Source organism: Macrotis lagotis, chromosome 2 (assembly GCF_037893015.1).
Source record: "Macrotis lagotis isolate mMagLag1 chromosome 2, bilby.v1.9.chrom.fasta, whole genome shotgun sequence".
NCBI classification, from domain to species: Eukaryota; Metazoa; Chordata; class Mammalia; order Peramelemorphia; family Peramelidae; genus Macrotis; species Macrotis lagotis.
In genome coordinates, this window is record NC_133659.1 from 122,365,316 (window position 1) to 122,387,843 (window position 22,528).

The 22,528-nt window shown below is 33.5% G+C and overlaps 1 long non-coding RNA gene across 1 annotated transcript in view; it reads right to left on the reverse strand.

The window, feature by feature from the left end:
• LOC141511168 (uncharacterized) overlaps nt 1-18,928 on the reverse strand; it is a 36,227-nt gene extending 17,299 nt beyond the window's left edge. Inside the window, exons 1-2 of the long non-coding RNA XR_012475276.1 lie at nt 18,807-18,928; nt 10,614-10,672 (exon numbers count right to left, since the gene is read on the reverse strand). This is a non-coding gene — a long non-coding RNA (uncharacterized LOC141511168). The remainder of the gene's footprint in view (nt 1-10,613; nt 10,673-18,806) is intronic.
• Between the last annotated feature and the right edge of the window lie 3,600 nt (nt 18,929-22,528).

Here is a 22,528-nt window from a genome sequence, read left to right on the forward strand (position 1 = left end):
AATCCCAGTGTTGGCCATGTCTAAAATTATGCAGCCCATTCTGCATATTCTGAGATGAAGTATGCAATAATATTTTTCTTCATATATCCTCTAGAATCATGGTAACTCATTTCATAATCCAAGTTCTTAAGTAATAATAATAATATCAATTAATATTTACACAGTACTTTAAGGTTTGCAAAATACTTTATAAATATCTCATTTTATCTTCATAATAACCCTTTCAAGGTGGGTATTATTATTTTCACCATTTGATGGAATCAGAAATTGAGGCAAACAGAAATTAAATGATTTGCCCAGGATCACATAATTCTCAAGTGTCTTAGGCCAGATTTAGTCTCCTGGATATGATGGGTTGGGAGACAGTGAAGTGTGGAGAATGTTACCCTCTATAGTAATAGAGAAGATAGGAAGAGGGAGAAATTTGAACTTGTTGAGTTTAAGATGTCCATTAAATTCCAGATGTCTTAAAAGCAGTTTAGAGATGAAACTGATAGCAGATAAGTTGGGGGAAAGACAGGTAGATTTGCTAACAATAAAAAAAAACAAAGATGAACATTAAGTTCATGGTTACTGATGAAAATATTAAATGAAGTAGTATAGAGGGAGAAAAGCAGAGGACCCAGAGTGGAACCCTATGGGGCATCATCTACAATTAGAGGTCTTGATCTGAAAAATGATCCAGTTTGTGGGGAGCAATCAGATAGAACAAGAACCAAGAAAAGTAGATACTCAAATTGACAGGTAAATCCCACTTGACCACCACTACTTCTCCTTTCAAATTATTGACCTTTCACAGTTTGACAATAGACAGAAAGAAAATATGCCATGCTTTAGTGGGTCTATCTTTCTGAAAATGTTCTCAGTTAAATGCTCCAAATATTTTATCCTGAAACTAAAAACTTGGAAAAAATGAGTTTAGGATTGCTTCTTAAATGTTAAATATTCCTTAGTCAAACTCTGTTCCTTATGATCTGAAAATTCATCACCAGCACTTAACACTGTATCTAGCTTTTTGCCTAAGGATGAAAATTTCAATATATTTTGAAATTTCATTGTTACTGAACAATGACATTTTAATTTGAGATAGTTATCTAGTAATTTCTGGGTTCCTTTGATATGAATCTTTTAGATAAGCAAAATTTGCACACGAAGACAAATTTTGATACTTCATTTTCATCAAAATTTATTCTTATATTAAATCTACTTGACATTGAGACTAAATAATGAATTGAATTGCTAATAAATTGGCTCATTGAAGTCTTTTTTTAATAGGCATAGACTCCAAAAGCATATGCTTTTCATAAGCATTTAGAAGCCACAAAATTGCTCACAAATACTGCACTGTAACTTTGTTATGCTCAAAACACTCGGTCTTATTTGTATCAGCTACTATTCTGTATAATAAATACTTTTCAATCCCCTGTAGTCTTTGTGGCATTTTATGTTCAAGGTATACTGCTTCATCACTTTCTGGAAAGATTATCCACACCCCTGTATTGAAATAAAAAAAAAAACATCATAGTGTTTATTGGAATGTCCAGCAACATGTTTTATATAAGAGAATTTCCTTGGTAAATTATCCTTAACATTCCATTGTCCTTCCCTTCTATACATCATGGAAAGAGTTTGGAGTTGCCAGTTAGAGCAAACATAGTCAATGTACAACAGAAGTCAAACTTATTCAGATTGATTTATTATAAAAATTGCTTGTCTGATTTCACAAATTCAAAAGATTATTTTTCACACTTTCATTTGACTTTGATCCCATTCTATGATCTTTGACTGTTTACAATCTATTATTAAAAATGCACACCTCAAGACAAAAATGATGGATTATAATGTGTTCATAAGTCTAGTGAAGAAGCTGCCTTAACTTAAATAGGCTACACCTCAATAAAGAGGAAAGGGAAAAGGATAATAATATTAGATGTAAAAATTCTTGACTTTTTCCAGGGTCATTCCTAGAGACTTTCTAAAGGAGTCTCTAGACTCTTTTTGAGGTAAGCATGTAATTTGCAGTTACATGCCTATAAAGAAGTGAATAAGTTAAAACATTTTGAGCATAGGGACAGGTGTGAGGGGAAGTGGGTTCTCATCGAGTAATATTACCTCTTATATTTCTCTAAAAAATGATAATATACTAACTTTTGTTCTGAATTTGTTACAAGTGGCAACCAATGAATAATATATTCTCACAAATTATTCTCTAAAATTACTAATAGAAATTCCATATGCATATTTGATTATTTTAAATATGGTGATAAGATAAATGACATATCATATGATTTAGAAAAGAAGAGTTAAAATATAATCAATATAAATTTGACAGGGGGAGGAAGCCAAGCAAGACTCATGCTATTTAGAAAAAGCTTGCAATATAAATCAGAAAGAATTCCTCAAACTCATCATGTAATGCCTAAAATTAATGGCTTTTTGTAGTGTTTGAGTTTCCTTTCTTCATCCTCTATGCCCACTTTGTGTATATCATAAAATACTCCATGAGAATTCTAGGTTCAAATGTAAAGGGAAAAGTTTAGAATTAGAATTTAAAAGGGAAGAAATACAGATAGGTTTCTGGCACCAGCCACCTTAGAAGTGCAGGCCAAGGAGTGCTTTGCATTTTGTAAAGACATTTGAAAGTACATCTAAATTATAGAGATGTCTACCTCTAAGAACCATAGCACCAGGCAAAAGAATCTGTAAATACTTGGGAAAGAATATGAGCAGAGCCAATAACTTTTTCTGTGGTATGGTACAGGAGTTGTTCAATTGCCCACCCACAGAGAAGTTGCAAGATTCCTGGGGTCCCACACTGAATTAAACCTGGGCAGGGCCCATTTCTTTGGCAGGGTGGGAAAGAACATGATGAGGTGCTTTCTGGCTTTCAGAAGCAAGAAGCTTCATGGCTTGGTTATTTACAGCTAATCTGAAAATGATGTCTTTGAAACTAGCCCATCGCTTGACTGGAGGGCATAAACTCTGTATCCTGTCTGCAACTGGGAGGGAGGGCTGGCGAAGGTTTAGAGCACAAGATGAGTAGGGCAGGAAGAGAACTGGCTTGTATTCTTGGCGAAGGCCCAGGTTTGCTTTGGGCCCATGTGTAAAATCAGCTAATGTCTCTGGGACTCAGTTTCTCAGCTGCAGAATTGTGGCCAGTTGTTTTGGAAGATATTTGTAAGCCTGGGAAGAAAGGTTCAAGGGGCACTTTACCTCTGTTTATTGTTTTCCTTTCCTCCATGTTTGCTTTTTCACCCTCCATACCAGTGTGGCTTTGGGGGCTTGGTTTCTTCAGGAAGACAGGGAACCACATTAAACAAAAGGATGGGAAAAGGTACAGTGCCAAGTTCAGAACTCACTCAAATGGCGTGAGTTTGATGTTTAGAAATGGCCTTTAACTTGTACTTTGTTTACTCTTGGCTAAATGAAACTTCCTGTTTTGAAGAAAAACAGGTTTATAAAAAACACTTCAATAGTAATCTTGGATATCAACATACTGACACCAAACAATATTTTGATGTTTAATGTGTAAATGAGTCAAAACAATGTGAGTAACATTTCCTTTAAAATACATGTGGGTTTCAAAAAATGAAGTTGGGGTGGGGGATTCTTTTCTCAACAAATTTTGGAGAGAGAGGACCAAAAACATTTGAAAGCCAGTTTTAAGATGTTTGCTGAATTCAAAATGTGGCCAAAGCCAACCACTCTTAGTGGAAAGGCAAGCAAACAATTTATTATTAAAATAGCTCATGGATTCGATTACTTGTTGGGCTCTGTGCTTCTGCCTCCAATGGCCAAAGTAATCTCCGGGAAGTGAATGTGGTCCTTGTGAAAAGCTGTGGGACCGGGGCTCCCTGCCTATTCTTGTTAGGATGAGTCTCTTGGTGTGACTCATTTTCGTTTTCTCCTGAGACAAGAGACAAGACTCATTTTCGTTTTCTCCTCAAATACAAGAGAAACTTGATTTCTACCCTGTTGGTTACTGCTGGTTATAAGGGTAATTTTTTATCAGGCATTAATTCAAAAGCTGCTATCAGCCTGTTATGGCCAAGTTCAGATGAGTGGGTTTTCTGCTCAACAGGGTATTCCTGCATCAATTTTCTTTGCAAGATTTCACAGACAATGAGAAAACCTGCCAAGAATTGTCCATGTACTCACAAGTGTTTCTGTGTGAGAAATTTCCTTTGGACAACTCACCATCCAACCCAAAGAATAGGTAATTCCATTAAAAATCACTTCCTTGCCCCCTTGGTAGTAATGAAATAGAGATAGACTAAAGTTCTAAAGACTCCATTCATTTCTTTGGTACTTTCTTTAATTCTTTGATGAATTCATGATCTTACTACTGTGAATACTTACTGTAATGATATAGATTACAACCCATCCATTTCTTCCTCTTCTTTACAACCCTTGGTCAAATTCTATCATAACTTTTCTCCATGAGTGTTCCTTTTTGACAAGCTTAGGACCTTCTTTGATGGGTTTTTAACCTATTTATTTATTTATTCTTCTCAAGGACCAAGGTGAAGACTATGGTTCCTTTTCAGAATGTTGTTTTTTAATACATAAAATAAAATACATAGAACTACAAAAGAAACAAGTTATACTGAAATAAAAGTATCAGATTTAGGTCTACTGCTTAGATCACACAATTATAAATAATATATTTAGAATTTTAAAGGGGCAAAGTCAATATGACAAAGTAAAGGCAAGGACTTTCCTGAAGTCTCCAAAATTCTCCTCCAAACAATATTAAATCAACATCCCAAACTGAATTCTGAAGCAGCAGAAGCAAGAAAATGATAAAGTGAAATATTTTCCCACCCCCCAAGCAGGAAAAATCTGTCTCACTGGGGTGAAAACTTAGTCTAGCATAAGCTTTACCCTAGCAAGGAGTAACAGGGATCAAGAAACAAACTCAGAAGAAGGTAACAAAGTCAAAACAGCTACACTGAAAACCTCAAATTAAAACGTGAATTGATTTCAGACCAAAAAAGGTCCTTGGAAGAGCTCAAAAAGGATTATAAAAAGCAAATAAACTAGATAGAGGAAATATTGGGGAGAGAAGTGAGAGTGATTCAATAAAATCATGAAAAAAAGTTAATTGTGGTAATGGAAACCCTAAAAATACTGAAGAAATAATACCTTTAAAAAGCAGAATAGGCCAAAATGATAAAAGAGGCCCAAAAAATCCATGGAAGAATGAATTCCTTAAAAATCAGAATTAGCCAAATTGGGGTAGGGAGATACAAAAATTCACTGAAGTAGAGATACTCCAATTATAAAGTAGAATAGACCAAGTAGAAAAGGAGGTATGAAAGTTAACAGAAAAAAAATAATTCCTTAAAAATTAGAATTGGAAGCTAATGAATTCATGAGACATCAAGAAAAAACAAAGTCAAGAGAAGGAAAAAAAATTAGAAAAATTTGAAATATCTTATTGGAAAAATAACTGATTTGGAAAATAGATTAAGAAGTGATGATTTAAGAATTTTTAGACTTCCTGAAAGCCATGATATAAAGGGGGGAGGGGAAGGCAGATATCATATTTCAAGAAATTGTCAAGGAAAATTGCTCTGATGTCTAGAAACAAAGGATAAAAACAAAACTGAAAAACATTATCTACTGATTATTCTCCAAATAATAAATGTTCAAAGGATATGGAAAGACAATTCTTAAAGAATTTAAAGCTATCTATAGCATATGAAAAATTGCTCTAAATTATTATTAATTAGAGAAATTCATATTAAAACATCTCTGAAGTACAACCTCATTCCTCTCAGATTGGCCAATATGACTGGAAAGGAAAGAGATCAACATTGGAGAGGATGTGGGAAAACTGAGACACTAATGCATGGCTGGGGGAGTTGTAAACTGATCCAGTCTTTCTGTAGAGCAATTTGGAATTATGCCCAGAGGACAATAAAAATGTATTCCCTTTGGTCTGGCAATACCACTTCTGGGTCTATATCCTGAAGAGATCTTGAAAAAGGGTTAAAAATTCCACATGTACAAAAATATTCATATCATCTCTTATTGTAGTGGCAAAGAATTGGAAATTGAAGGGATGCCCATCAATTGGGAAATGTTTGAACAAATTGCTGTATATGTATGTGATGGAACACTATTGTTCTATAAGAAATCTTGAGAGACAGAATTTCAGAAAAACCTGGAAAGACCTGCTTGTGAATTGATGCTCAGTGAAATGAACAGAACCAGAAAAAACATTATATACACCAACAACAACATGGGATGATGATCATCCATGATGGAATTGTTCATTTCAGCAGTACAATATCAAAGACAATTGTAAAAGACTTATGATGGAAAATGCTATTCATATACAGAGAAGTAACTGTGGAATTTAAATGAAGATCAAAATTTTTCTTCAATTTTTAAAAGTTCTCTTATGTATTATAGTTTTTTTCTCTCTAATGTTTTCTTTCTTCCATTTGGATTGCTTCTTCTCTCACAATATGATCAATATGTATCTATGTTTAGCATGGTTATAAATGGAGAGCCTTTATCAGATTGCTTTCTGTCAAGGAGGGGGGAAGAGGAGAGAAGAGAGGGAGGAAGAAAAATGTAAAGCTAAAAACCTTTCAAAAGAAGATTGGTAAAAACTACCATTGAATGTAGTTGGAAAAACAAACAAATAAAATATTTAATAAAAATAATCCACTGATTACCTCCTGAAAGAGACACCCAAAGTGAAAACTCCCAGAAATATTATAGCCAAATTCCAGAGATCCCAAATCAGAGGCATATTGCAAATAGCCAGAAAAAAGAATGTGTAGTCAGTCAGGGTAATCCAAAATTTAGAAACATCTAGACTAAAGAATTAGAGAACTTGGAAAATGATATCCTAAAGAGTAAAAAAAAAACAGGATTACAACCAAGAATCACCTACCCAGCAAAACTGGATAAAACAGGAAAAATTAGATATTTAATGAAATAGAGAAATTTCATGCATTCTTGATAAAAAGCCCAGAGTTGAATAGAAAATTTGACTTTCAAATACAAGACTCAAGAGAACATAAAAGAAAAATTTCTCTGACTTCTCAAATATATTGAGAACTGAGTTAAATTTGTAAGAGTACAACTCATTCCCCAATTGATACATGGTCAGAACAGTTTTCAAACCAAAAAGTCAAAGCCATCTATAGTCAACTGAAGAAATGCTCTAAATCACTATTATTAGAGAAATGTAAATAAAGCACCTCTAAGATACCACATCACATCTATCAGATATAACAGAAAAGGAAATTGACAAATGTTGGAGGGAATACAGGAAAATTGGAACACTAGAGTTCTGTTGAGCAACTTGAAACTACTCCCAAAGGACTACAAAGCTGTTTATAATCTTTGATCCAGTGAAATCATGTCTAGGTCTGTATTCCAAAGAGAATTAAAAAAAAATTATAGCAGCTCTTTTTGAAGTTGCAAAGAATTATAAATCAAGGGGGATGTCCATTATTTGGGAAATGGCTGAATAATTTGTAGTATATGATCGTGATGACATTCTAATTTACAAAAGAAATGATAAACAGGATTCTTTCAGGAAAACTTGGAAAGACTTAAATGAACTGATACAAAATGAAGTGGGCAGAACCAGTAGAATGTTGTACACAATGAGAGTAATATTGTATGATGAATAACTGGTGACTGACATAGCCATCCTCAGTAATACATTGATTTAAGATAATTCCAAAGGATTTATGATAAAAAAAATCTATCTATAGAGAAAGAACTGTTAACAGTCTAAATGCAGGATGGAGCATACATTTTAAATGTTATTTTCCTCTTTTCTGGTCTATATTTTCTTTCACAACATATCTAATATGGAAATATTTTTGCATGATATATGTATAGCATATGGATATAGGAATGCATATATATATGTACATATATATGTACATATATATATTTGATTGCCTTCTCAATAAAAACTCAAGGGAGAGAGAATTTAGAACTCAAAATTTTAAAAATACAATGGTAAAACTTGTTTTTACATGTAATTAGGAAAAAATAAAATATAAAAATAAGATTTAGAATTGTAAGATCAAATTTGCTAACACTAATTTACATAAAAAGAAAGTTTTCACATCTTTAAATGACTTGACCAGGACTCTGATGATAAATCAGATGAACCTTTTCATTTCAGCAGTATAATATCAAAAACAATTTTAAAAGACTTGTGATGGAAAATGCTATTCATATCCAGAGAAGGGATTGTGGAGTTTAAATGAAGACCAAACTTTTCTTTAAGTTTTAAAAGTTGTCGTATTTGGCTATGATATTTCTGGGAGTTTTCAATTTGGGTGTCTCTTTCAGGAAGTAATCAGTGGATTATTTTTATTAAATATTTTATTTATTTGTTTTTCCAACTATATACCTTCATCCAAGGCTTCTGGTGATAAAATAAAAATTTTTCCCACCGTTATTTATACTACCTCCCTTAGTAACATCATTATATTTCATGAATACCAATGAATAAGCATGCTGTAGTTCTAATTATTATGACTAGCCCATCTCTTTTTTCTATTCCTATATCTCTCTGATGCCATTTCTGTTGTACAGGTCTTTATTAGTACTATGTTGCTGCCTACTCATGCCTGCCATATATTTTCATTGCCTTTTTTGGTAATCTTCTACTTAAAATTTTCTGAAATTGTGGTATTCTGACTGACAATTTGTTTTTGATATTTAATATTGTGAATATTGATATTAAAAAGATGGATTTTTTTCAGGGAAACGTTTAATTGTTTTGAAAATACTGTGTACCAAGCCAAAAGCAATTATTCTTACTCTGTGCTCCTATTTTAATCTTTTAATCAACAGTTAGTTATCTAGATGGTACAGTGTATGGAGTTCTTGCTAGATGGTATAGTGACTAGCATTCTGGATCTCAAATCAGAAAGAAATGAGAACAAATCTGACCTTAGATATTTCCTAGTTGTGCAACACTGGGCAAGACACAAGAGTTCTGTCTGTCACAGTTTTCACATCTTTAAAATGGGGTCAATTGTTTTACCTTTTCCCAGCTTTATTGTAAGGATGAAATGGGATATTTGTAAAATGTTTTGCAAAGCTTAAAGTAATACATAAATTCAAAATAAATGTTTTTATACTGCTAGCAAGAAGTAGCTCTAGGAGCTAGGAGTAGCAGGATACAGTTATTAAGCATTTACTGTGCTAAGCACCTAGGATACAAAAACAAAGCACCCGCCTATGGTCAAGTATCTAATCTCTTTTGTAAGCAAATTATGCACATGGAGATACATATACGAATAGTAGACAAAGTCATTTTTGGGGGCAGGGTGAAGTCCTAGCAGTTAAGGATAGGGCTTGGTTAGAAAAGACCTTCTAAAGAAGGTAGCATTTGAACTGAGCTTTGGGAGATATTTTGGATTCTAAGGAGGGGAAATGAGGAAGGATGGCAATCTAGGCATGGAAGCCAACCTGTTCAAAGGTACCAACAGAGGATTTGGAATGTTGTGTGTGCTGTATGGGACACAAGGCATGAAATGGTGTGAAATGAAAGTGGGCCAGTTTGGCTAGTAAAAGGTTTGGGGAGAGATGCAATGTGTCATAAACCTGGAAAGGTAGACTGCTGACCCATTGTGAAAAGTTTGAGTGGCAAGCAAAGAAGCATATGTTATCATCCTAGAGAAATAGGGAGCTATTGAAGGCTGTTTGGTAGTGAAGAAGTGACCCAGCAATACCTGTGTTTTTGGGATATCACTTTGGTAGCACTCTGGAGTATGTTTTAAATATTGGAGAGACTTGAAGCAGGGAAAAATTAAGAGACTATTTTAATAGTGCAGGCAAAAGTTGATGAGGAACTGAACAAGGACTGTGAGTGTGCTATAAGAAAGAAGCATCCATTTATATTAGAGGTATTACAGAAGTTTCCACCTTTGTTCCTTTAAGAAGCAGCTCAGGAATTATATTTTGTATGAAATCTTTCCTGTTCCCCTTAACTGTAAGAAGTCTCCCCATCAAACAACTTTATATTTATCTACTCTGTCTACATATGTATTTTTCACTATCTATACTTTATACATTTTTACATGTTCTTCCTTTCTACTGCATTAGAATGTCAGTTTATTGTGAGCAGGGATTGCTTTGATCTTTATACTTGAATTCCTAGCATATAACCTGAGCACAAGAGGTGCTTTATATGTAATTTATTGATTGGAAGCTAAAAGGATATAGAAGGTGAGGGAAAAAGTGAGTTTAGGTGAGTTTAGGAGTCAGAAGTTGCAAACCTGGCTAATTGTGGTGTCCTTGCTAGCTACAGGGAAGTTAAGGAAATGAATTCTATTTTGGAAATGTTGAGTTTGAGATATCTATTAATTATCTAGGGAGAAATGTATGAAAGATGGGTGGCAATGTTGCTCAGGAGACAGATTGTAGCTACATATTCAGTATGTATCTATAGCTAGTAGACATCTTTATATTTATAAAGATGAAAATTGAACTAGATCTCATGAGATCATAAAAAGAAAACTAGAAAGATGGTTCAGGATAGAATCTTGGGGCATAGCTACAGTTGGGTGGAGGGGTATAACTGATGATTCAGAAAAGAAAACAGAAAAGGAATAACTTACTAGGTGAAATGATACTATTTTTTGCCCCCCAAATTCTTGATCTTCAGTATTGGTGTTTCCTGGAAAAAAATAAGAAAAGAGTTGTTTTTTCATGAGTGATTGCCTTGCAGACTATTTAAAATTTTCTAAGTGGATTTTAAAACTAGAAATTCTATTACTATCACTATTTTATTCTGGACTCAATACATTATCTAACTTCTCTTTAGCACATAAGTATATACATATGCATACATGTGTTGGACCTAGAGTTAGGAAATCTGGGGTCTAATCTGACCACAGACTCTCACAAGCTGAAGATCCTGGACAAATTACTTAAATCAGTTTTCCCTTCTGAGAATTAGGATGAAAATATTGCCTACCTCCCTGGATTGTTGTAAAAAATCAAATGTGGCAAAATTTATATAGCATTTTTAGCCCAATGCCTGACCATAGTAGGTGCTGTATAAGCATTAGTTATTATTGTTACTGTTTTTATTAATTGCCTTGAAGGGGGAAAGGATGTATAAGAGGTGGTGTCTAACATCAAGAATTTTATAATTTAAATAAGCTATATTAAATATACAAACAATTGAAATGCAAAGCAGAATGTGAAGTATAATAATTGTGCAAATTACTTGAGGACATATTAGCTAAATATTTCAGCAGTGTAACACAAGGCTACTTAGAGTAGGTACTTGGGAAATGTTGGTTATGATGTTCTAAGAGTTCTAAGAATGTAATTAATATTATTGTATCACATGAAGAATTAAGAGATATATGGGAAGAACTGTATAATTGAAAAAGGATTAATAATTAGTTGTCTGGAGGAAATCATTACAGAGGACAGTTTTTTTTTCTCTGAAGGCTAAATGCTGTTTTGTTATGTTATTTTATTTTTTCAATTACATACAAAGATAGTTTTCAACATTCTTTTTCTGGTAAACTTTTGAGTTCCACATTTTCTACCTTTGTCCCTCCCCCCCATGACAGAGAGTAATATGATATAGATTATTCATGTACAATCATGTTGAACATATTCACATAGTAGTCATATTGTGAAAAGAATAATCAGAACTAAAGAGAAAAAAACATGAGAAAAAGAAAAAAACATAAAATAAGTTTTAAAAAATGAAAACAGTATGCTTTGTTCTGCATTCAGACTCCATAGTTTTTTTTCTCTGCATGTGGATGGAATTTTCCATCACAAATCTTTTAGAATTAGCCTTGATCATGAACTACTGAGAGGAGCAAAGTCCATCATAGCTGATCATTACACAATGTTGCTATTAATGTATATAATGTTCTCCTGGTTCTGCTTGCTTCATTCAGCATCAGTTCATGTAAGTCTTTCTAGTCTTTTCTGAAATCCACTCATCTTTCAAGACACATTTTAAAGACTAATTTGAATTGTTTACATTTTATTCATTACTTTATCAAGTCTTAAAATCAATAAAACAATAAGTCAAAGCATTTTAAGAAATGAAAGGAAGAAATTATTTTTGGTCAGTGCTGGAATTCTTAATTTGGGATGCTAGAATTTTAATTAAATTATAGATATATTTCATGACAATTACTCTCCTAAATACTATGTATTTTCTTTGATACATTTAAAAATTTTAATCTGTGAAGAGACTCATAGGTTTTCAAGAATGCCCAAGATGCATGTCCATGCCAAAAAAAAATTAGAAACTCTTAGTTTAGAGTGATTTTGGACATTGTTTTGGAGGAAGTCGAATTTAAGTTGAAATTTGAAGCTTGGATAGAATTTTAACAGGGAAAAGGAGAATCCAGTGGAGAGGAATGTCATGAATATAGACAGATTTGGGAAACTATAGAAGACCATAAAATTGGCAAATATTTGGACAAATGACTAAAATAGTACTGGTGGGATTATCAGGAAACAAACATTGATAGACTGCAAGTGGAGCTATGAATTGGCACAATCTATTCTGTAAGATAATTTGTAATTTTGTGAGAAAATATTAAGGTTTTTGTACCCTTTGACCTATAAATCCTAGTCACTGGTACCAAGGAATTCAAATACAATGTGAAAGGTTCCACATATGAGAAAATATTGAAACCATCCCTTTTCATGTGACAGCAAAAAAAAAGCAAAACAAAAGTGAAAAGTGAGAGCTAATAAGTAGAGGAATATATAAACAAATTGAGCACATGAATATAGTAGAATAGTATTGTGTCAGATGAATAATTCAGAGAAACATGGAATGATTGTATAGACTGGGGTATATATTGGGAAAGGATTAAACAATACATTCTTTGGGGAACAATTATATAGGATACAGTTTTAAGTTTAATCTGCATTATTTGCATTTTCTTTACCACTTTTAGGTAATCTAGATAATCAGCAAAACAATGTCAGCCTGGATTTGTGCCATTTGCTTTTTTTTTGAGGTATGACTGCTCACACCCCAAAATTAATAATTGACTTTCATGAGTTGGTTTGAACTTGCTATACTCCTATATAGAGCCAAGAGAACAATTGCGCACAATAACTAATACAAATGAAAAAGCACTAAAAATAAAGTGCTTAGCTCAGATTTGAGACAATGAGCAATTAGTTCCAGAAGATGGATAATAAAAGTACATCAAAACCACCTGTGTTACTACTTTCTGTACTTTTGTCAAGGTACCAATGTTCTTACAGTCTCCAAGGTTTATCAATCTGTTCCTCATTGTCTCTCATTACAATATTCAATTAATTTCCCCATCCTTGATTTTTTTTATATACTCCACATTTCCTATTTCTGACTCATTTTCATTCATAGGCATTACCTAGCTCAGACTATCATCAATTCTGGCCTATATTGTTGTAATCATTAATTAATCTTTCTACCTCAAATCTTTCCCTACCAATACTTTATCTTTCACATTTGTGCCAAAAGTGTTTTTTTCTTTTAAGTAGAGAACTGACATATCACTAATCAATAAACCTATGCCTTTATCTAAGATAAAAAAATTTTGTTTAGTTTTTTTAAGTCATTCACAGTCTTGTGCCAACATTTTCCCTGCTTCATCATAGATTATTCTTCCTTACTCTGTGATCCAGTCAAACTGAGCTTCTCTGTTCCTCATACATTGTGCTCTATGTCCTTTCTCCTTATTTTTGTTTTGTTTATTAAGTTTTTCAAATAAACAGAGAAGTAATTTTTAATAATTTTAGTTCCTGAAATCAAATATAAATTCAAATCAATATATTTTATTTGAGAGAAATAGCTTTGTTAAAGAATAGAGAGAAGAACTTAGAGTAAAAAAAAAAAACAAAATCTGGTTCGAGTCTTGTCTCTGAGTCATACTGGTTATGTGATTCAGGTGTATTCTCAGTGTCAGAGTCCATTGATACAACTGGGACTGGTGTTGCTCTGGTAAGTTATTCAATTGCTTTCAATTTTCTAGGAAATTCTCTAAGACTACAAGTTGTAGGAAAAAGTGCCAATCTGTCTTAATGGAGTTTTCTTACCAGGGGCTCCCTTTATTAATGAAACAAATAGGTCTTTATTACTTATTTAAAAAAAGATATAGGGGCGGCTAGGTGGTCCAGTGGATAAAGCACCGGCCCTGGAGTTAGGAGTACCTGGGTTCAAATCCGGTCTCAGACACTTACTAATTACCTAGCTATGTGGCCTTGGGCAAGCCACTTAACCCCGTTTGCCTTGCAAAAAAAAAGATATGAAATAAATGTTATACGAACTACAAATAATAATTGAAATGTCATAAAATATTTTCTTCCTAATTTTTTTTCTGTTCTTAAAATTGCATGTGATTAAAAATTTATATAGAACAGGGCCATTCACCCACTGATTTCTTTGCTTTAAATGGTTTCTTTTTGGCAGCAACTAAACTTGAAGCTGTCTCAAGAGACTTTTTGGATCAATAAACACTTTAAGAAAAAAATCTCTTCTGGAATTTCATTTCAATAGACTTTGTTAATTGATGTGTTCATTTGCTTTTTATTCTGAGTGTTTTGTCTTTAAAGGTTCAAAAACCCTTGCTCATATCAAACTTTTTTTCTTTTTCTTTTTGACAAGGAAATGGGGTTAAGTGACTTGCCCAGGGGCACTCAGCTTGGTAATTATTAAGTGTCTGAGATCACATTTGAACTCAGGTTCTCCTGACGCTAGGGCTGGTGCTCTATCCACTGTGCCACCCAGCTGCCCCCACATCAGACTTTATATTGGTCAACAAAGCAGTATAAATAACTAGCTGTAGTCTTGAAGATATTCACTTTATGAGCCAGGACAAATAATGAATCTAGGTTTTAAATAATTTGCATTATTCCTCTAAGAAAATCTTAATCTTTCATTCTTTTTAAGCTTTTTTTATCACATTTTTAAAAGTTAAGTTATAGACCGAGTGAGGAAAAATGTTTATTTTCCCCTTATTTAGAAATCATTCCAATTTTGATACTCTAGCAAAAGAATACTCTGAATGTGATTTAAAAAATAAAATCAAAATTATTAAATCACTAATATCAATATCTCTCACTATCTGTTGATTTCAGACTGGTAGTAAACAGACTTGAAGACCTGAGCATGAAAACTGGTCCATACCATTCAAGTGCTTGTCACCTTGACCTTCTACTTAAGAAATTAATTCAGAGTTAGGACATGATCATATTGCATATCAAGATATGACAATTCATTTTGCCTAACCAAGGTTGGGTTTTGATGTTTTCAAGTTTTAAGAAGAAACTTTAGTAGTCAAAGTTTTGTGGACTGGCCAAAAAAAAAAAAAAATACAAAAACTCATGCCGAATTGGTAATTAATGGTTGACAACACTGACATAGCTATTGGGGTGAGATTATCAAGAAAGTACTTTGATAAAGATTAAGGATGCAAAGAAGGAAAAACAATACTCTATGTATGAGACATTGAGAGCCAGGGTACTGAAAATGGGAATAAAAAGATAGGTTCAATGGAGAAAATTTTTTTTATTTTTATTGTTTTAAAGATTTTATTTATTTTGAGTTTTACAATTTCCCCCCTAATCTTACAGGAAATATTTTTAAATAAAGAATTGCTTTGGAAATTCTCTGATAAATTATATGAATATATATATATATATATACATACTATTATTATTAACATCCAAAGAACAATTCGCAAGAAAAGTATCAGCTGCAAGTCTAAGACATCTCAAACTTAGATGATATTTTTTTAGTCTAGTCACTCTCCACTTTGCCACTCCTGAACGCCCAAATGTTTCTCAGTCATAAAGAAGCCCCTTACAGGTCCAAGCAGTTTGGTACAATGGAAAGAGAACCAGCTTCAAAAAATGCAGGTTCAAATCACAGCCCTTTCATTTAATACCTATGTCACCTTGAGTATATCACTTAATCCCTTTGGGCCCCAGTTTTCTCAAGTGTAAAATTAGAGGATTAGACTAAATGGTTTCTAAGGTTCACTTTAGATCAAAGGCTATGATCCTATGGCACATCTAGCCAAAATGAATTCCCACTTTTGTGCCCTAGAGTAAATGACCTCCATATAAAGTCACAGATTAATTTAGTGTTCTTTTGACCTCCTACCTTGTAATTCATTTATTATCCTAGATCATTGAAGAGTGAGTAGTCATGTTACAATACATGAGACAGATATGGATCATTTTAAAATAAGCAAGGCTGTGTGGTCCATAAGATGGAGAGACAAGTCTGACAGGAATTTGTAGGACTTTTCAAATTGTGGATATGGCAGAAGAATACGGAGCCTGAATAATTGAGAAAATATGACATTGACAACCACAGAAGAAAAACTTACAGAAATTATGTTAATTATGACTTAGGAGAGATTAGAGAAAGGTGTAGGTTGGCAATAAAAAGTGGTCTGGAGTTTTAGACAAAAGTGAATACATTAGTAAAAAAACCCAGCAACTTTCATTCTTGCTCTCTGGTTCCAGAAGAATTAAATAAGTTCATTTTCCCCTGACCATACATGATACTTGACTTCCTTTAGCCATAAAGTCTTCTGAATCTTTTAGTTTTTCAAATTTTTTCTATTTGAATAACAATCTGTGCTGGATTGGAAATCAGGAAGTCTCAGAAATGAATAGCTTATCTATGACTCTGAAAGGCACTTAATCTGTCTGATCCTGTATCACTATAAAATGGGGGTTAATAAAGCATTTACCTCTTAGTGTCATTTTCATGCTGAAATTATATTTCTGCATAAATATATATATATATATATATATATATTTATGCATGCATACATACGTACATACATACATTCATTAGCATGGAGGCACAGTGGATCTAGAATTTGGACTCAGGAAAAACTGAATTAAGTCTCAGATAACTTTTCTTTTTTTTAGGTTTTTGCAAGGCAAATGGGGTTAAGTGGCTTGCCCAAGGCCACACAGCTAGGCAATGATTAAATGTCTGAGGTAGGATTTGAACCCAGGTACTCCTGACTCCAGAGCTGGTGCTCTATCCACTGCACCACCTAGCTGCCCCTTCAGATACCTTTTAACCATGTGATTCTGGGCTTAGTCTCTCTCTCTCTCTGCTTCTATTTTCCTCATCAGTGAACTGGAGATAATATTAATATATAGCTTTCAGATTTTTTGGGAAGATCAAATGACAAAATATTTATAAACCTCTTTGAAAAATTTAAAGTGATCTATAAATACTTGTTATAATAATAAACAATAATAATAACAAATGAAATTATTATTTCTTCCCCTAAAGACTTAAGAATCCAATTTTATATTGTATATTGCTGGTATTGCTTCAGGCTTAAGTATGCCCCTATATTTTGATAGGGGAAGTATAGAGGCTTGCAGCCAGAATCAGATTGAGGAACACAATGTCCCTTAATCTAAAGCTGGGTAGGGTATACTCCCTTTGCCCCCCAAATTTTGCATCTGTGATTGACAGTCATCATGAAGGGAGATGTTTCTGATTGTCCCTGTTCATTTTTGTGTAAATTCACACTTCCCAGCTGTGCAGATGGAAAAAGAATTCTACTTCACCTTTACTGATTCAAAATTAAGATCTACTGCAATCCAAGAACACTTTATGTTCTCTAAACCTCAAAAGCATTAATTAAAATTCGGGTCCCCTTTATAGTTATTGTAAGGGTCCAATGCTACTTTTAGCATGCATTGATTTCAAAGTCTTCTGGGGGGGCAGGATGATTACTAATTATTTAAAAGTGTAACTGATATGTGCCAGAAAGGAGTATGAAAATATTTCCTTTTCATGAAGTGGTGATGTAGGCAGAACTAATGCTGAGAATATGAACATAATATGGGAAATTTCAGAGCAAAGAGTACAAAATTGCAAAGGAAACAGTTCATAAGACAATACAGACATTGTTTTCACTAAACTGTCTCTTTACCAGAGTGCCAAACATACTACCTGAAGCTTCAACTGTTGTCTTGTACATATTAGGGTTCAAGAGCCAGATTAAAATGTATTTGGGAAATATTACACAAAATAAATAAAAATATAATAAAACATAGATAATGTTAATATGTAGTTTTCCAAGTCAATATTTGACCTGCAGGTATCTTGATGTATGGGTTTTATGACCTGTTTCTATTTGAGTTCAATAACACTGACCTACAAGATTGAGATTGTTCCTTTTGGTGGTGTATTTATTTGTCAGGATAAATTATGGTCTTATTTGCTTTTAGTAAATGTACTTTATGTTCAAGATACCTATTGATGACCTTTTTTCCTTACAGGTAAAATGATTTATATATTTTAGGGGAAAACTTGAAAATGTATAAATTCAAATTTTCCCTCTGCATAGGGGAGGTGGGGTGGGATGTGAACTATAGTGATATTATTAGGACAAAATCTCCCAAGATTAAATCCTTTTCTATGTGAAGCTTTGGTTCTGATCATTCACTTTGCAAAGATACACATAACACTCTAGGGGAGAACAAACTCTATTTTCCACCAGATGTGTCTAACTCTGGGACCTTGAATTAAATGTGAGCTAAATTAAAATTTGAAGAAGTGAAAAAAATAAAAGAAGTGGAGAGAAAAAAGGAGGGCATGAGACAGATAGAGACAGAATGAGAGAAAGAGAGAGAATAAATGAGTCAGTCAGCAGGAGGGATGGAGAGAAGGAAAGAGGAAAAGGAGGGAGACAGACATAGAGAGACAGGCAGCTACAGAAAGACAGAGAGATATACAGAAATTCAAAGAGCAGCAGAGACAAAGAGAACATGAAGAAAATCAAACTTACCAATTACATCATCCTTTGTGTTATAAAACTGAACTTTAGGGCTGTAAGAATCATTTTTATTCTATCTCAATAGGTAGAAATGTGCTGAGCTGTTGGGGTCATTGACTAACATGTCTACCAGATGGATCCTGGGTTTGGCTGCCTGGAGGGGAGCATTTCTTTTCAGAGTATAAAACGCAACAATGCATTGTTAAATCTGTTTGTAACACAACACTCTGCATGACATCATATTGCCTGGGTGAACAGGACTTCACCACAAACGTGGCACCCTGCTGTGGTGGAAAAGTGGGATATCAGCATATGGATTTGTCTGGGAAGATGTTGCTGTTACTTATACATTATTTTCATCATTTTTTTCCCCTTCCTCCAAATGCTTTTAAAAAGGAAGGAAGGAAGGAAGGAAGGAAGGAAGGAAGGAAGGAAGGAAGGAAGGAAGGAAAGAAGGAATAAAGGGAAGGCATGAAGAAGAGAAGGGAGCAAAAGCTCAAGAAAGGGAAATGGGAAGGAAGGAAGGAAAGAAGGAAGGAAGGAATTTGTGAGGCTCTGATTGTTTCATTAAAAATGCATAATGGAAAAAATATGAAGAAGGAAAATGGAAATGATCCAAGGGATGTAACACTTATCTTGAAAAAATGCAAATAAGTGAGGCTATTCCATTATGGAAACAAAGACAAAGAAGGAAGACCATAGAAATCTAAGAAATTATGAAAGGCATAGTTAGAATGAACCTATATTTCATTTTAATTGAATTCTATTTGATTCAGCTTCGGGTTTAACTTTGGAGATGAATATCATGATGGGAATTTGCCATGTTGGACCACAAAATAGTCCATGGAGCTAAATGTCCAGATTCCTATGGACTTAGCATTTGCTATACTGACAAGTAACTAGATTAATAGAATAAGTGAGCACTAATTTTCAAAACTATAGCTTGGCTGGAAAAAGTTAAGTATTCAGAAGTCTTCTGTTTATGTTATTATTGCTAAAATATACATATGTACATACATATATATTGTATTTGCAAGTTATTTATAGTTCAAGGCTGGCTAAACAAAACGTTTTCAGAGGCCAAGTCTTTTCTCAAACATTCCTTAGAGATCGAAGTATTTTCTTTAAAAGTGATATTTAGCAGTTGGCTGCTGAAGCAATGTTCTATTATTAACTAACATGTAATTAGTTCATTAAAAAATACCTCAGTTGAATATGGTGTAACATAATACAATCTACCAGAGTGGGGAGATCTCCAGCACTATGCAAATGGAAGAGAAAATTTGGTGCAGAGAACTAGAAAGGAGAGGATGCCAGCTGGCAGGATACTAAGTGTTTCAAATTACTGTATGTTTATGACCCCTGTGTTCTTGAAAAAAATTAATTAGATTATGCTATTTGAGAATCTTGGAATGTCATGGCTCCATGCCAGGCTTATCGAAACCGCACATCTGAAGTTTAATTAAGCTGTTTTAAATTTCACTAGTATTTTCTAGTTTTGAAAAGGCAATAAATGTAGGAACTAATAAATAACAGCACAAGAATGCTTAGGTGAATTCAGATAGCAGCTTCCCATGTAGAGAGAAGGCTGGCTTCCCAGGCTGGCTGCTTAATTCCTCCATTAAACATGATATGAGCCAGTGCTGTTTGTTCAAAGGTTTTGTGAAAACTAGTTAAAGCAATGTGTGAACCAGAAACTATTGGGACATTTCAAATTGTTTGCAAATTCAGACTATTTAATATCAAGGCACTTTGCAGAATCAAAATGATAGGAGGCCAAAAATAGGAAATATTTTTGTGGACAACTTATATTTAGTTCATCGGTGGAAACTTAAAAATAGATTCACCCTCTAGCTATCTTTTATAAAAAGAAAAAAAGAAATCTACAAATGAATTTAGAAGTCTATCAATATTTCATTAATGATCTTCTTCCTAAAATTTTGTTGTAATGATGTCATTCTTTTTTCTTTTTCTTTATTCATTTATTTATTTTTTCCCAATTATATGCAAGTGTAATTTTTAATAGTCATCTGTTGCAAATTTTTGAGTTCTACATTTTTCTACCACCCTCCCATCCCTGCCCTGGTTCCCCATGGCAGTGAACAATCTGATATAGATTGTGTATGTAATGATATTCATTCTTGTTAATAAAGGAACAAAAGATTGAGTATGCTACATTTGTGTCTACATGAGTGGTTGCTGGAGAAAGTCCTGGTTTAACAAAAGAAGCCCTGGCCCTGTGTAGCTGAGAGGAACCTTCTTTGAATCAGGAGATTCTTCTTGCCTAGGAGAACTTGGCCCTTAATGAAAGGCGTGAATTTTTTTTTTTCTTCTCTGACTCTTTATACCTTGACCTCCAGAACCTTGGGGAAAATCACTTAAACCTAAGCTTAGGTTTGCCTCAAGTCTTGGGTCTCCCCAAAGGGTTTAGAAAGGTATTAAATAAACAATATATAACAGGTAAAGGATAGCTATTAATCTTTTCTCTCTCCATAGAGATGCAGTACTTAAAGCACAGAAGATTCAATAATGTGAATAGAAAAAAAGACTTCAAGTATAAAGCAATAACCCACAACTCCTTTTATACTTTCTTGGAAGGTTATAGCTTAAAACATCAAACATGAAATATTTTGTGGGACTACTAAACTACCACTTTACCTTTACCTTCTATCCAAACTTTCTGAGCAATTCCCTCAAGGTCTATATCTGCTGGCAGGCTAGGGAATGGTTTTGGCTCATGGTCTTGGCAGTGGTCATCTTTTCCGAGAAGGGTGTTGCTATAGAAAACTATGTCAGTAAGTTATGACTAAGGAACTCAAGATATCTCAAGATCTGGAAGTAGCCACTAGGCTGAGAAAAGCTTGTTGTTTAATCATCTAAGACAAGAAAACAAAACACATAACAGAATATTTTATGTTAAAAAGGTTATTTCTCAGGTTTTCTGTTTAGTTCTCTATAAGTGGGGAGCAAGGGGGAAGACACTATATAGAATAGGCAGCCAGAGGTCTTGTCCTTACCTAGTCAGCACCTGTGTTCACTGCCTTGTTCAGTTCATAGCTGATTCTTTCCTCCATTCTAAGGAAGTACTAAAGAGAGGTTTATAGAGTCCTCACAAGCTCAGAAGTGAAGAAAGAAAACATCAGAGCAGGTTTTAGGGCTTTTAAGTTCTATTGAATGAATTGCCCTTCCTGACTAAGCGACCAATCTCTTCTATTTTTCTTCTTTGAAATCAAGAATGGTCCTTGTATTCTTGTAATATTCTATTTAGATTGTTTTGTGATTGTTCTTTTTCATTTACATTGCTATAGTAGTAATAATAATTTTATTTATTTTTTCCAGCTCTGCTTTTTTCACTTTGCATCAATTCAAATGCAGAAATATTCATTCTAGATTTTTGGTATATATTGCATTATTATTTATTTTGTGAAAAAGCTTTCTATTTTAATGTAATAAATATTATCTATTTTTACCTTTTATAATTGCCTTTATTTTTTAATTGATTAAGAATTTGTTCCCCATCCATAGATTTGAAATGTATAAAATCTACTTTTCTTCTATCTTTTTTAAATGAATGATCTTTAATCTTCAGGTTAGGGGTCCATTTTAATTTTTTAAAAATTTTTATTCAAGGCAATGGGGTTAAGTGACTTGCCCAAGGTCACACAGCTAGGCATTTTTTTTAAAGTGTCTGAGGCCAAATTTGAACCCAGGTCCTCCTAACTCCATGGCTGGTG